General features: G+C 37.6%; 1 protein-coding gene across 3 annotated transcripts in view; it reads right to left on the bottom strand.

Annotated features, from left to right (window-relative positions):
• The window catches only part of LOC126198654 (phosphatidylinositol 4-phosphate 3-kinase C2 domain-containing subunit alpha), a 266,382-nt gene that overhangs the window by 158,893 nt on the left and 94,535 nt on the right, over nt 1-12,954 (bottom strand). The gene's annotated exons all lie outside the window — the stretch shown is intronic.

The following is a 12,954-nucleotide window of genomic DNA, read 5'->3' as shown; positions in this document are numbered from 1 at the left end:
GAGCTCTTCTACTCCCTTATTAATAAAAGTCTCCACATAGTTTGCTTCCTTGTAGTTTTTCTCATTTACTACATTTCTATTCACTATAATTCCCTCCTCTTCCCCTGTCCAATATGATAGAGTGACACACACACACACACACACACACACACACACACACACACACACACACACACACACACACACAGAGAGAGAGAGAGAGAGAGAGAGAGAGAGAGAGAGAGGGGGGGGGGGGGGGGTCATCTTAAGTAACAATCCAACTGAAGTTTCCATATTTTTCATATATACAAAGAATTCTCACAAGTTAAAGTAATGTTAAGGCTAAGTTCAGATATAACATGCATTGATGCATGCTAACGCATGTCAATTTAAACAGAGTTCACACGACGAGCAGCAGAGTGCAATAAGTCACTGCAGTTTCCCCCAATCTGCTTTGGTTTCAGATAATTTGCAAGTGGGTGTTCAGTAGCAAAGCTGCAATATTCACATAAAATTGGGAAATCAATTATATCTGGGATAATTTGTCAAGTATGGAAAGTCATCTAGATGTAATTTAAAGATTGTGATGCTTAAGCCAAAAACAGAAGAATAGTTTGAAATATCTGAAGAATATGAACAGCATGCAATGTTTCACCATCCAGAACATTCTCTCTTATACTTCTCCTGCAGATATTTCTCCCTAGTGCTTTGGCACTTTGTGACTGACTAGTGCTTTAGCTGTGTAGACACTCGCACTTATGGGAAAGATAGTGACTCAGGAATTTTCAGAGATTCCATTCTCTATGAAAAACTCTTGAAAATCTTATTATGTACCAAGGGGCTTGGCTGGGGGGGGGGGGGGGGGGGAGGGGAATGAAAGTTAACTGAAAAGCACTACATGGCACTTCTTCACACGATTCTAGGTGATGAAGTATTTGGGCTGATCGAAAATTTAATGAGACTATGGTATACAGTGGCTCACTTTTGAACGAACTATTACTTAAGTGTAAGCTACCTTTAGCACATAGCTAAATTGAGTGTAATTTTGGTATTGTGTGCATTAGGTGGAGAATACTATGCAACCTATGAGGTATCAGTGTCGATTGTGGCAACAAACTGTAAAAGCAATTACAGCACTTAATAACATTTAGTAGGAAATTTCCATAAAATAAGTACATACAATGGATGGTCCACTTCATCAGCAGGTAACGTTCGGGCCAAGTTCAACAACTATGTTGTTAATCAATATAGACTTGAACTTGCAGACCAAATGAAGTGAATTAAAGTGTACTTGTTAAAATATGTACTTGTTAAAATAAAGTTTTTCTTACCTACTTTTTTTCTTGAGTTAATTCCATCACAGAAGATAAAAAACAATTCTCTCCAAGCTCATCATCTCATAATTTTATTTTTGTATATTGTGACACTATATTACAAACTGGTGGATAATTAGTAGCTTGATGTCAATATTCTCACTTTTGGTTTCACTCACTTTTTGCAATGTCCAACAAAATAACAGAAAAAAACAGAAAATATGTCTAGTCACAACAGAAATGTGTGGTCAACTGAACAGCATGTGGATGCTATCTATCTTTCTAACCAAGTGTTTGTGTAAATGCTGCATTAACACGCACTGATGTGATCAGTTATAAGTTGAATGCTATATGTCTAAAAGTGTGATTCAAAAACACATGTCACATTTCCATAATATGAACACAGTATCTGACACCCGAATCCCCTTCACACATGAGTAAGTTGATTCTCCTAGTCTTCAGAACAATTATTCCTTCTACGGAACAGAAAAGAGGAAATATAAGAGAGGCTGGAGAGAATGAGGAGAGAAGATGAGCAGGTCACTCAGCATCCAACTTTTCAGTAGCTCATCATCTCTGAGGAGGAAAGGAGGCCAAGATGTGTACATGTATCAGAGAAAGTGAAGGGCCCAAGATAGTACACTCAGTAAGCACTGTGCCAACTTCAGTTCAAAGATGCGCCTACTTCAGTTCAAAGATAACAGAAGAAACAAAGGGTGAAGTATTACTGATTTCCTATCCTGGTCCTGATGCCAAATCTTGCTAGTGAACAGTGTCACCCCCCACCCCCAACACAAATCTGTATGCACAGTTTTTACGAAGGGATATCCAAAAGTTTCCAGGATAATACTGTGCTTTTTTTCCTGATTAATGAAGTTTTGTGGGTGGATGCAGTTGCCTAGGAGAGAAAGAAGATCCAGGGTCCTCCCCTCGAAAGGTACGGAAAACACCTTCACAAACTACTGTTTTAAGTTGTTTTGATGCTTAAAACTACCAAACAATTGCAAAAATGTTTTATTTTAGACAAAAAGTTTTAAATTAGTTGAAATATGTAGCATACCCTTTCTCTGAGTAACTTCCTTTATACCTTCCTTTATACAATTCTTCTTTTATACAATTGTTAACAGACAGTAACAACCACATAAGCCTTTTATTAACACGGAGTTGATAAGAAGATTAAAAGCTAATACACTGAAATTAGAGTAAAATACTTTTAAATAAACAATAGTTTTGATTTATTGACAGTTATATTTTTGCCAGTTTAGTTCATATATTGAAAATAATAATTGTAAAGTCTTGAATAGATACCCCATTTTTTTCTAATTTTTATTTTCGATACAATTCACAATGATACTGGTTTTTAAAACAAACATGGTAAGAATAAAAACACAATATCTATATTAATTATGTCATCAAAACAATGTATTTGAGACTAATACCTCCAAAGAAGTACAATGCAAACAGACCTTTATATAAACAACAATCGTATTTATATTTTTCATTTTACTTGTTTACACATACAGTGTATATCTGGCATGCTTCATGCATACTGGCATCTGAATTGAACTTTCTTCAATTTTTATACAAAACTGTAATCTAAGTGGATGAATGCTAATTACTCAATCTTTTTATATCACAGAAGAACAATGGTCATTATATTAAATATTATCTGTACTTAAGAAAACATATCTTTTCTGTTCTTTCCACCCTTCTCAATATATCTATCTATAATTTTTTTCTTTGTTAGTAATGATTTCTCTATGGACATATAGCAAAGCAAGCCCTGTTAAATGGTTTTGTCCACAACAGTTTCTCAATCAATCCTTAATGAGTTTGTGTGTCAAGAAAGATTTTCTGCTGTTCCAATTTTAGGAAAAAACTGCAAACACTGAACTGCATGACCTGGAAAAAGTGTTTTTTTTCCTCCCCCCACCCCATCCCCTAGATTAGTGTTTATTGTAACAAGAGTAGGGATAAAGGCATTCACCCTAAAATAAGTTGTCATACTTGAAGGAGCAGCAATGGGCCTGTTAACTTGTCGAGATGTGATCCTAGGTGTTTGGATGGGGCTTCCTATATCATCTACCTGTTTTTTCACTTGATCATACAGCAGGCTGAATTCCGCAACCTCATTTTCTTGCATTGTTTTCAAAACTGAGAAAATATCGGTCAAGATCTCAGTTGCTTGGCTAAGATCAACAGTCTCTGTTTGGAAAAACCTACTGACAAGTAATGTTTGGCTGAGCACATCAGCAAGGCACATGAGAGTTACAATGAATTCTCCATAGCTGATTGATTAAAACAAGGGGCTCATTCAGCATTGTTACATGCTTCCTTTATTGTATGACTACTTCCACAATCCCGGAGCTCAGGACAGAGTATCCATCTGCTGCAATACCAATGCATTTGCTTGGATCGAGATCGAAGGTTTTCATAGTGTTTAGAATAGTTCTACCTAATTTTGCTCCAATCATTCAGGGATCTTTATTCTCGTCATCCACTTTATTTTTGTCACAAATATCGGCATCTTTGTCATCTTCAAAAGACTCCTGTTGATTATTGTCACTTTCATAAATTTAGGAGAAATCTTTGTTTACTTTATGTCTGTTGTGAACTCTGAGTGTTTGTTTCCACACATATTTTTGTGGCTCTTGCGGATTGATAACACTTATGAAATCTTTTCTGGTCATACCTTGGTAAATATATCTCGGGAAAATTGTCATCTGAGTTTTGTGACATGTCAGTGGTCTCATCAAATCTAATACTGTAGAATACATTTTCTTGGTTTCTGGATAATATCTGTGAAATAAATTCTCCACCACAGCATTCAATCAAATCATTTTGTACAGTTTTACAAAGGAATTTACATCTTTTGCTGTCACAGTTATACTGTGCTGCTAAATCAGTACTTCCACATTCTTTGACACAAAATTTCATCAGTTCTTTGAAGTTACCTTTATTAGATATTCTGCGATCTTTTGAGAAAATAGAGCCATCATTGTCACACCATCGAAAAGGCATGTTCTGCCTCCCAAGAAACATAACCTTTTTCAAAGAAAATGACAACTTTTTATGGTTTTGTTTTGCTGTTTTCAATAAGCATTTCTCCACTTGACGTTCAATGGATTTCTCAGGTTTTTTTTGTAAGAAACTAGAAAGTCATAGGCACATTCTAAAGCTTGCTGATGATACAGTGTTTTGCTGTAGCATCCCAAGTCACCACCTTTTCTTAGGAACTTAGAGAGAATTTTGGTAGGGATATGATCACCAGTGCATTTAACTTCATTTATCTGTGGTGACCACCCTTGAAAGCAGGAACAAAAAAAGAGCATACTTTGCAAAATAGGCACTGTTTTGGTGGTGACAAAGCTAACCATGATATGTATTTATCTAAGTGTCCTTTTTTCAGATACAATTTCTCAAACTTGCCTCCCTTGTTGTGATTACAACATGGGAATTTATATTCATGATGAAGTTCAGAGATTTTGAAGCACCCCGGTGAGCACTCTGTCTGAAGGCTTAGTCTCAATAGGTAGGCCAATGTCGGTTTCATAATTAATGCTTGATGCTGAAGTATAGTCCGTAGGTAATAATGCTGAAGAGCAGCTGATATGACCATCTTGGACCTGTAATGTATCACTCATTGAAGGCTCTAAATCCTTAAAAAGTTCATCTGGCCCAACCCCGAAAAGTATATGTATGGCTAAAATCATAACTGTAGATACGTGTAATCAGACGCAGGCAGGCCAGAAAATTTCCATACAGATATAGAAGAAAAGCAAATTACCAAAAGAAGGGAAAAATTCAAGGAAAATAGCTCTGTTTTATACAAATATGTGGATCTGTATTTATGACGGTTATGAAAAAAAAAAAATAAATAAAATCACATATGCAGGTCACGATAAAGGTTGAATTGTCATATATACCTAGACCTGAATAACAGTGATTGGTGTCCAGCTATTTACAGGTAATGGCTAATGTAGTAAGTTACAAACAATGCTCACGGCCGGTATCATACATAAATAGTTGGGGTCCGTTTCACTGTGTGCTTTGTTTCTCTGCGCGGCGAGTTTATCTTGTGCTGCAGAATATCTAAAGTGGGAGGGGAAAAAAAAAAAAAAAAAAAAAAAAAAAAAGGAGTGGCCACTAAATGGAAAGTTCAGTGATCTACTTATGTTTTGCATGTCAGACACATGAGTTGTGTGCTCTGTGTGAGACTATTTCGAGAAGGAGAGAGGCAACTATGCGGCACTATTGTCTGTAACAAAGGTAGTCATAAGAACTGCAATCATTTTGAAGATCATGAAAATACTGTCGTCAAAGTTTTTAAGGAAAGATACAGAAGGGGGAAGAGGCTGGTTAATCGAAACTGTGGATGTCTCGGAAAAAAAAGGAAGACAAAACCACGAGTAACAAACTAGGTTTTCTGCAAGATGCTGTTCGTCACCCCACGTATGGATACTAAGAAAGAAAAGGAAATCCAACTCTACAAAAACTGTGTGCTACTCTTCACAAGGCAGAGCTAGTCACTGGCAGCAAGACGTTTTTAGTAATGGTTGTCAGAGCCCTCAGTTTTTGGTAAAAAAATTAATGGATGGAAAGTTATAATGGAGAGAGATGATATCATAGTAGAGCATTGTTGATTTTTAAGAAATATCGTTAAGGTGACATTTGAAGATATTGTGGGGTTCGACGGAATGAGGATAAATGCCAGTCATTCCATCAAAAAAGACTGGACAGATGATAACCTACGTGGAAATTCTGCTATTCCAGTGGTAAAGACGCACAAGGATTATTGTCTTGCATGCTGGAACTGCATCTGGTTTCATACCTAACTGTCTCCTCATTTACAAATTGAGGAAAACAAGTGACTGCCACATGGAGATGAACCATGGTAGTTTTCTGAAACTATTCAAAAAGCAACTATTGGAAAACTTAAATTGGCTGCCTGTCACTGTAATGGACAACACCCCACACCATTCTGAGACTAAAGCTAAAGCTCTGCCAACGACAATGAAAAAAGCAACATTGTTGAATGGTTGAAATGCCACACAGTAAAAATTCAGGATGACTTAAGTAACGCAGAGCTCATAGAGAAACAGTTTCTACAATATCTTGTGGATGAGGCAGCTAAAAAATATGACCACAGGCTTCTTAGGCTTCCGCCATACCACTGCCAGTTCAATGCTAGAGAAATGATTTGGGCACAGATTAAACATTATGTGGCAACCAATAACAAAAGCTTCAGTGTGGCAGAGTTTCAAAGACTGTTAGAGGAAACAGTGACACAAATAAAGCCACAGAAGTGGAGTAATATTGTATGCTACACAGAAATGGTTATTAAGGAAGCATGGAAAAGTGAAGTAAATGTAGAAATTAATATTGAAAATATAATTACATCCTTGGACAATTCCAGTATCTCTTTCAAGGACCAGAGCTCATGTAATGATAGCGTCAAGGAAGAAAATGATTGTGAATTAAGTGGCATTTACCGTTTGCCATAATTCTCTTTCTTTTTGCATTGGCGTTTCATATTTTTGACTGAATGATGCATACAACATCTGTACAATAAATCTCATCTCATTAATAAGCAATATTCTTTTGCGGAAGTTTGATGATCTACACGCACACTACAGTGATTGGTATGATTGGTAAGTACTTAAGAAGTATATATTATTTTAATGCTGTTAGTTACTGTATTTACTTGAATGACTCGGATCCATTTTAGTTCCCCTTTCATATCCAATAGGACAACTGAACATGATTCATTCTATTAACAGAATCTTCCGTCGGTTCTTGGTAGAACAACATTATAATAGCAGGGTGTATACATGGACAACAACAAAAAAAAAAAAAAAATTCCCGGATTTCCCAGTTGAAAATACACTTTCTCCCGGGTGAAAATATACTTTTTCCCGGGTGAAAAATACACTTTTACAGTGCCAAAGAAAAGCATACCGTCACCTAACACAGAAAAACTTATCAATTCTTTGAATGTTTATGGTTTTATACACCGACGTAGAATTTCCAGACACTTTGTAAAATGAAACTAAGGGGGGAAAAAACACATTTTGGAAAGATCTTTGATGTGCAGTAACATGTACGCTGTATATTTTCGTGTTACGAAGGTATAAATTCGAATTCCACCAAACACCGTATGTTACTTTCTGAAGCATAGAAATCGAGATTGCGACGTGGTTTTGTAAGCCAGTCATAGCTCATGTCACGTGATCTCCCCAGCTGATGACAGCATAGGGCACGTGATGTAGTCACCCAATAGCAATATCACTCTCAAGTAGAGCGAACACACAAATAAGAAAAGTTAATGTTTTAAATTAATATACATAGTGTTGCTACATGAAAAACAAAGCTTCCACATATAATATTGTGTCCCGAAGATTAGTAAGTTGCAGGAGAAGCTAAGCTTCCACATATAATGATCTTTTTTGCACGTTTTACACTTTAAGATACGTCACACAAATGTGCCAGCAAAATTTGTAATAATGACGTAAATGTCTGATCTTCTGAGCTCGCTGTGATTTAAGAAATTCATCGTACATTCTCGCACATAGTTCATCTTGCGTAAAAGGAAATTTACTTTGAAAATAACGCTTTTCAAACCACCATTCGCAATATTTTCACGTGACCTGTTATTCGCTTCAGCAGTTGCCAGAGAGCGCCCGATAATAAGCGTCACTGCGCTTGCGCAGCTACGATGACGTAGGAAGCCCGCATGTTCGTACGTGTAAAACATTAAAAGATCTTGCATGATGTCATAAAAGGAACAAGGCACCAGAGGATACTTCAAGAGCATCGGAATTTCGTGAACCATAATAAACTGCATAATTCTGCTTAAAGTGCACATTCGTATGTCGATTTGGATGTAAATTTTCTTGGACTACCAGTACTGTATTATCTCATGCTTGGTTGTTTATTATGGCATAATGCCATACGAGCTAGAAGATGGAAAACATGCACTTGAAATGCAGCAAACAGTTCAAACTAGCCAACCGTTTGAAATTAAACACATCGTTTCAAACAAATTGACTGCCTCAGTGCAAAAGATTAATAAAAGCCAAATCTCTTTAGCAAACCGACAAAAATAACTTCACTGTGCTGCAAGGCGATTAATGCTTGACTGTCAGAAAGGTGGAAATAAAACCTGAAACTAATAACATATTTTAGACCTCCGTAATTAGGCAAATGTATTTTAATTAATTTGATACCTCCTGGCCACAGAAATCTGCTTTGTTTTCATTTAATATGAGAGCAATAAATGAAGAGGAAACAGCAAAATCACTAAACGTAAACACGGGTCACGTGGAGACTCCCCACTACAACTCAGACTGCTCTGTGGATCTGCCCCGGATCTCCGATATTTCTGAACTGGGGTAATATTAGATAGAGGCACCCAGCTACACGTCTGTAGCCACAAGCGGGAGAAAGTACTCTTACGTGACTCAACTGCGCGTGCACAAGAGCCTGCCCACAACTGCTCAAACGAATCTAATGTAAACAGCTGTCACGTCACGCTCATCGGAGGCAATTTCTTGTTAGGAAGCATTGCATAGTCTTCCCAAAACCTTTGACACACTTCATTGTTGGCAAAGGCTTGTATGGGCACTGTGTTTTATTGTTGTATATGGCGTATTTCCTTTGCGACTTAAGTTTTATTTTCGTTTTTTCCCCTCTCGTTCACGTTTTGTTGCTGCAGTATTATTCCGCAGAAGCGAGATGCAATTATACCATTTTTTAGAGTATTGGTTCTTACCAGTCAAAATCACCAAAAAGGTAACTGCAAACTAAAACAATGAAAAATTTCCAGAATTCTAAAAAATTCCCGGGTTTTCCCAGCTTTCTCCCAGATTAAAAAATTCCTGGATTTTTCTCGGATCTCCCAGTTGTCCTGGGTTGTATACACCCTGAATAAATGAAAAGCACCAGTTTGCTTTTGTTCTACAATATTTAGCACAAAGGCAAACTGGTGCTTTTCATTTTTGATTCATTCTGATTATTGTAAAAGACAGTGTGATTCCTGTTGCTTTTCTTGAGCTATAGAAATAATAGGAACATTGTATTATTTTATATGCAGGAATGTGCTTGTCAAACCACAGGGTTATTACAATCCTGTAAAGAAAACTCATATCTGCATGTTAGAAGGTGATGTGAGAACACAGTCCACTTATGAACTGTACAGCTGTTGCTGCTACAGCCATATTGTGAGCGCGCGCACGTGCACACACACACACACACACACACACACACACACACACACACACACACATTGGCAAACCGACAAGATCGCCCCCTACCATGATAAATTGCACTTCGCTGTCAATATCAATTTGTTATTCTGATTTTGTTATACATGTTTGGAAAAATTCAAGGCAATATACACTATCATTAGCTCAAAAGGAGTCATTACATCAACAAGTATGTCTATCCATGAAAGCTCACTTATCGCTACCTCAGTAAATACAGTAAAACTAATTTAGTTTCAGCAATTAGTTTGATCCATTTACCACCTGAAGATGATGGATGAGCATCAAAATTCTTCATGCTTATCAGATAAAACAACTGACACAGAAATTCTCTGTACTTTCAAATTTAACTTTCCAGTCACAGCATCAAAAACACTCCACTATGTATGAGAACATGTAAAAATGTGTGAGTAATCTCAAATGATGTTACTTTACTAACATTAATTCCAAAATTGTGTAATATGGGAACAAAGAGCACTGGTCCACATAATATACAAGGAGTCACTTAAATGTTGTCTTCTGTTTTTTACAGAAGGCAGACATTATTTTTGAAACTCGTTTCATGTTGTGCAAAACTGAAAAAACTCCGTCATGACAAACGTCCCCTTCACACTGAGCTACCACTGGCAGAACATTGTATCCAATAGCGGCCATCACATGAAGCCATTCCGCAGAGCATTTGACCGGCCAACCCTCGGATTGCCACTTATGAAAAGCCGGCACATGACACCAGCATAGCAGCAGCAGTAATGGCACCAACAAAGCTGCTCGTGGTTGCATCAAAAGCTGATCGCAGCAACAGTGACAACTGTTCTTAATGACAGTATACTGCAGTGCACTGTGTGAAGGTTCGACATTGCAGAGAAGCACTTATCAATAGCATCACATGACAGAGCCCACTCTGGATATGCTACTGAATTCTGGGCAATCAGTCTAACAGTAGCAATGACAACATCAAGGGCAAAGTAGATAGTGCCCCAAGGGAAACATGAAGCACGTGCTGCTGTGTCAGATTGGGAAGCCCTGCTAATATTTGTTGTTGTTGTTGTGGTCTTCAGTTCTGAGACTGGTTTGATGCAGCTCTCCATGCTACTCTATCCTGTGCAAGCTTCTTCATCTCCCAGTACCTACTGCAACCTACATCCTTCTGAATCTGTTTAGTGTATTCATCTCTTGGTCTCCCTTTAAAATTTTTACCCTCCACGCTGCCCTCCAATACTAAATTGGTGATCCCTTGATGCCTAATATTTAGCACCCACAATTCAAACAGGAGGGGGAGCACAAGTCAGTCGTAAAGGTATTCTCCTGTACACGGGAAGTAAGGTGGCCTGGGGAACACTGAATTAAATGACTAAATCTACTGACCAAGACTCTAAATTCGCGTGCTTAATTTTGGTGCAGATTACAAAAATTACAATTTGATTTTAATTTAGTTTCAACCCTCGATGGGGGGGAAGGGGTGGGCGTGATCACCCCTCCCCCTCCCCCCCCCCCCCCCCCCTTTAATCCATCCTTGCATAAGGATGTGAGCAATGTTGCTGTTTAAATTCAGGCCAAATCCCACCATAATGTGAACAATGCATAGCTGTGAAAATATGATTACTGCAGAAACTGTTGTGATGTCTTAAAAAAGTCGCAAAGATGGCACTGGGTGAAAACTGAGTTTACAAGTGGTTTTCTTATTAAAAAAGTCACAACATGTCAACTGATGAGAAATCTCATTCTGGACATCTGCCAACTGTCAGATCCAATGAAAAATCAAGAAAATCTGGAAGCCTCCCAAAACAATGAACACACGGTGGAGTTAACTGTATTCTCTCTGAGCTTGGTTTAGCTTAATAATCAGGGGTCCACTGTACACAGAAGGTGGCTGTGTATAACGGGCTGTGTGGAGCTGACTGGGCCTGTTTCTTAAAATTAAAAAAATTAAAAATAAAAAGTTTAGAGAGACTCAAAAAATTTCAAACAAGTGTACAGTCCCAAAGAGAGAACGTCAAACAAGAAGAGGGTATACGTAGAAAATGTTGGTATTATAGTTGTATACTCCCGCTTCTGGCTACAGACGTGCAGCTGGGTGCCTCTATCTAATATTACCCCGGTTCGGAAATATCGGAGATCCGGGGCTGATCCACAGAGCAGTCTGAGTTGTAGTGGGGAGTCTCCACGTGACCCGTGTTGTATACTGCATTGGGAAAGAACCAGAGCTCCAACCGCCACTGAAAGCACTGACTTGTTACAGGTACTAATAGCTGGATAAAGCTAGACAAGTTCAGCTGAAAGTTGGTGGTGACATTTGTTGCCTTTACAAGTAGTTTATCTTGTAGTGAAACTGAAGTAGATAGTTGCTATGAGTTAGCACATGTACAGATTATATTCGACAACAAAAATAAATTAATAATTGGCTTCTTTGCCAAGCTTCCAATTTAGATGATACAGTTACATAAAGGTTCAAGGAAAATTTGGGCCTCATTTCAAATAAGCACCTGATTCATAATTCAAGTTGGCAGAGACTTGAAGTTACACATACGCTGGTGAGAATACATGTTTACAGTCAGAGGTAGGCACGAAACAACATCTGAAATTTACTAACTGCTTTCTCTGAAAAATATTTTTAGAAATTAGTTCAGGAGCTAATTGAAAGTGTAAGTGGTTATGATAACATACTAGATCTCTTACTGTTAAACAATCCTAAGCAAATAAAGATCATCATATTGTATACAGCAATCAGTGAATACAAAGTCTTCGTGATGAGATTGAGTACCATTCACACCCAAATCGGCCAAATATAAATCACTGTCTCAAAATCCGGCAGATAATCTAAAGGGGTTCTAGTCTTTATCGTTGCAGTGAGATTCTAATTTCAATCACCAACTTTCTCCTCTGAATGCAAAAATACTTTGTTGATTTGTACCTACAAAGGAAAAAATGACAATTGCAATAACATACAAGAAATCAAAGTTCACACAAAACAGATTTTCCCACATCCTATTCAAGAGTGGAATTACAGAGAAATTCCAAAAGTGATTCTATTAACACTTTAGCAAATGCGTAAGTGTGAAAAGCAGAGTAATCACATAGATGTGAATTTTAACAGAAGACAGGGGAAAGAGAAGGATCAGTGCCAAATTTGTGCCTTGGGAACTGAGTTATCAGCCATGAGTGGAGAGTGGAAGCATACTGGGCATTGGAAAAAAACTCAAAACTGATGCAGATATTTTCCGAGATCATTATTGGTTAAGTAATGGTGTAATGAAAAAGATCATGAAAAGACACTTATTTGCTGATGCGAAAGTCATCAAGAAGAATATGAGGGAAGAGTTGTCACCATTGTTTGTGAGCGTAAAAATATTTCCAGCTATGGATTCACCAACTGGAATAATGTTTGATGTAGAGCAAATTGT

The sequence above is a fragment of the Schistocerca nitens genome, chromosome 8, assembly GCF_023898315.1.
Source record: "Schistocerca nitens isolate TAMUIC-IGC-003100 chromosome 8, iqSchNite1.1, whole genome shotgun sequence".
NCBI classification, from domain to species: domain Eukaryota; kingdom Metazoa; phylum Arthropoda; class Insecta; order Orthoptera; family Acrididae; genus Schistocerca; species Schistocerca nitens.
This window is presented reverse-complemented; position numbering and strand designations above follow the sequence as displayed.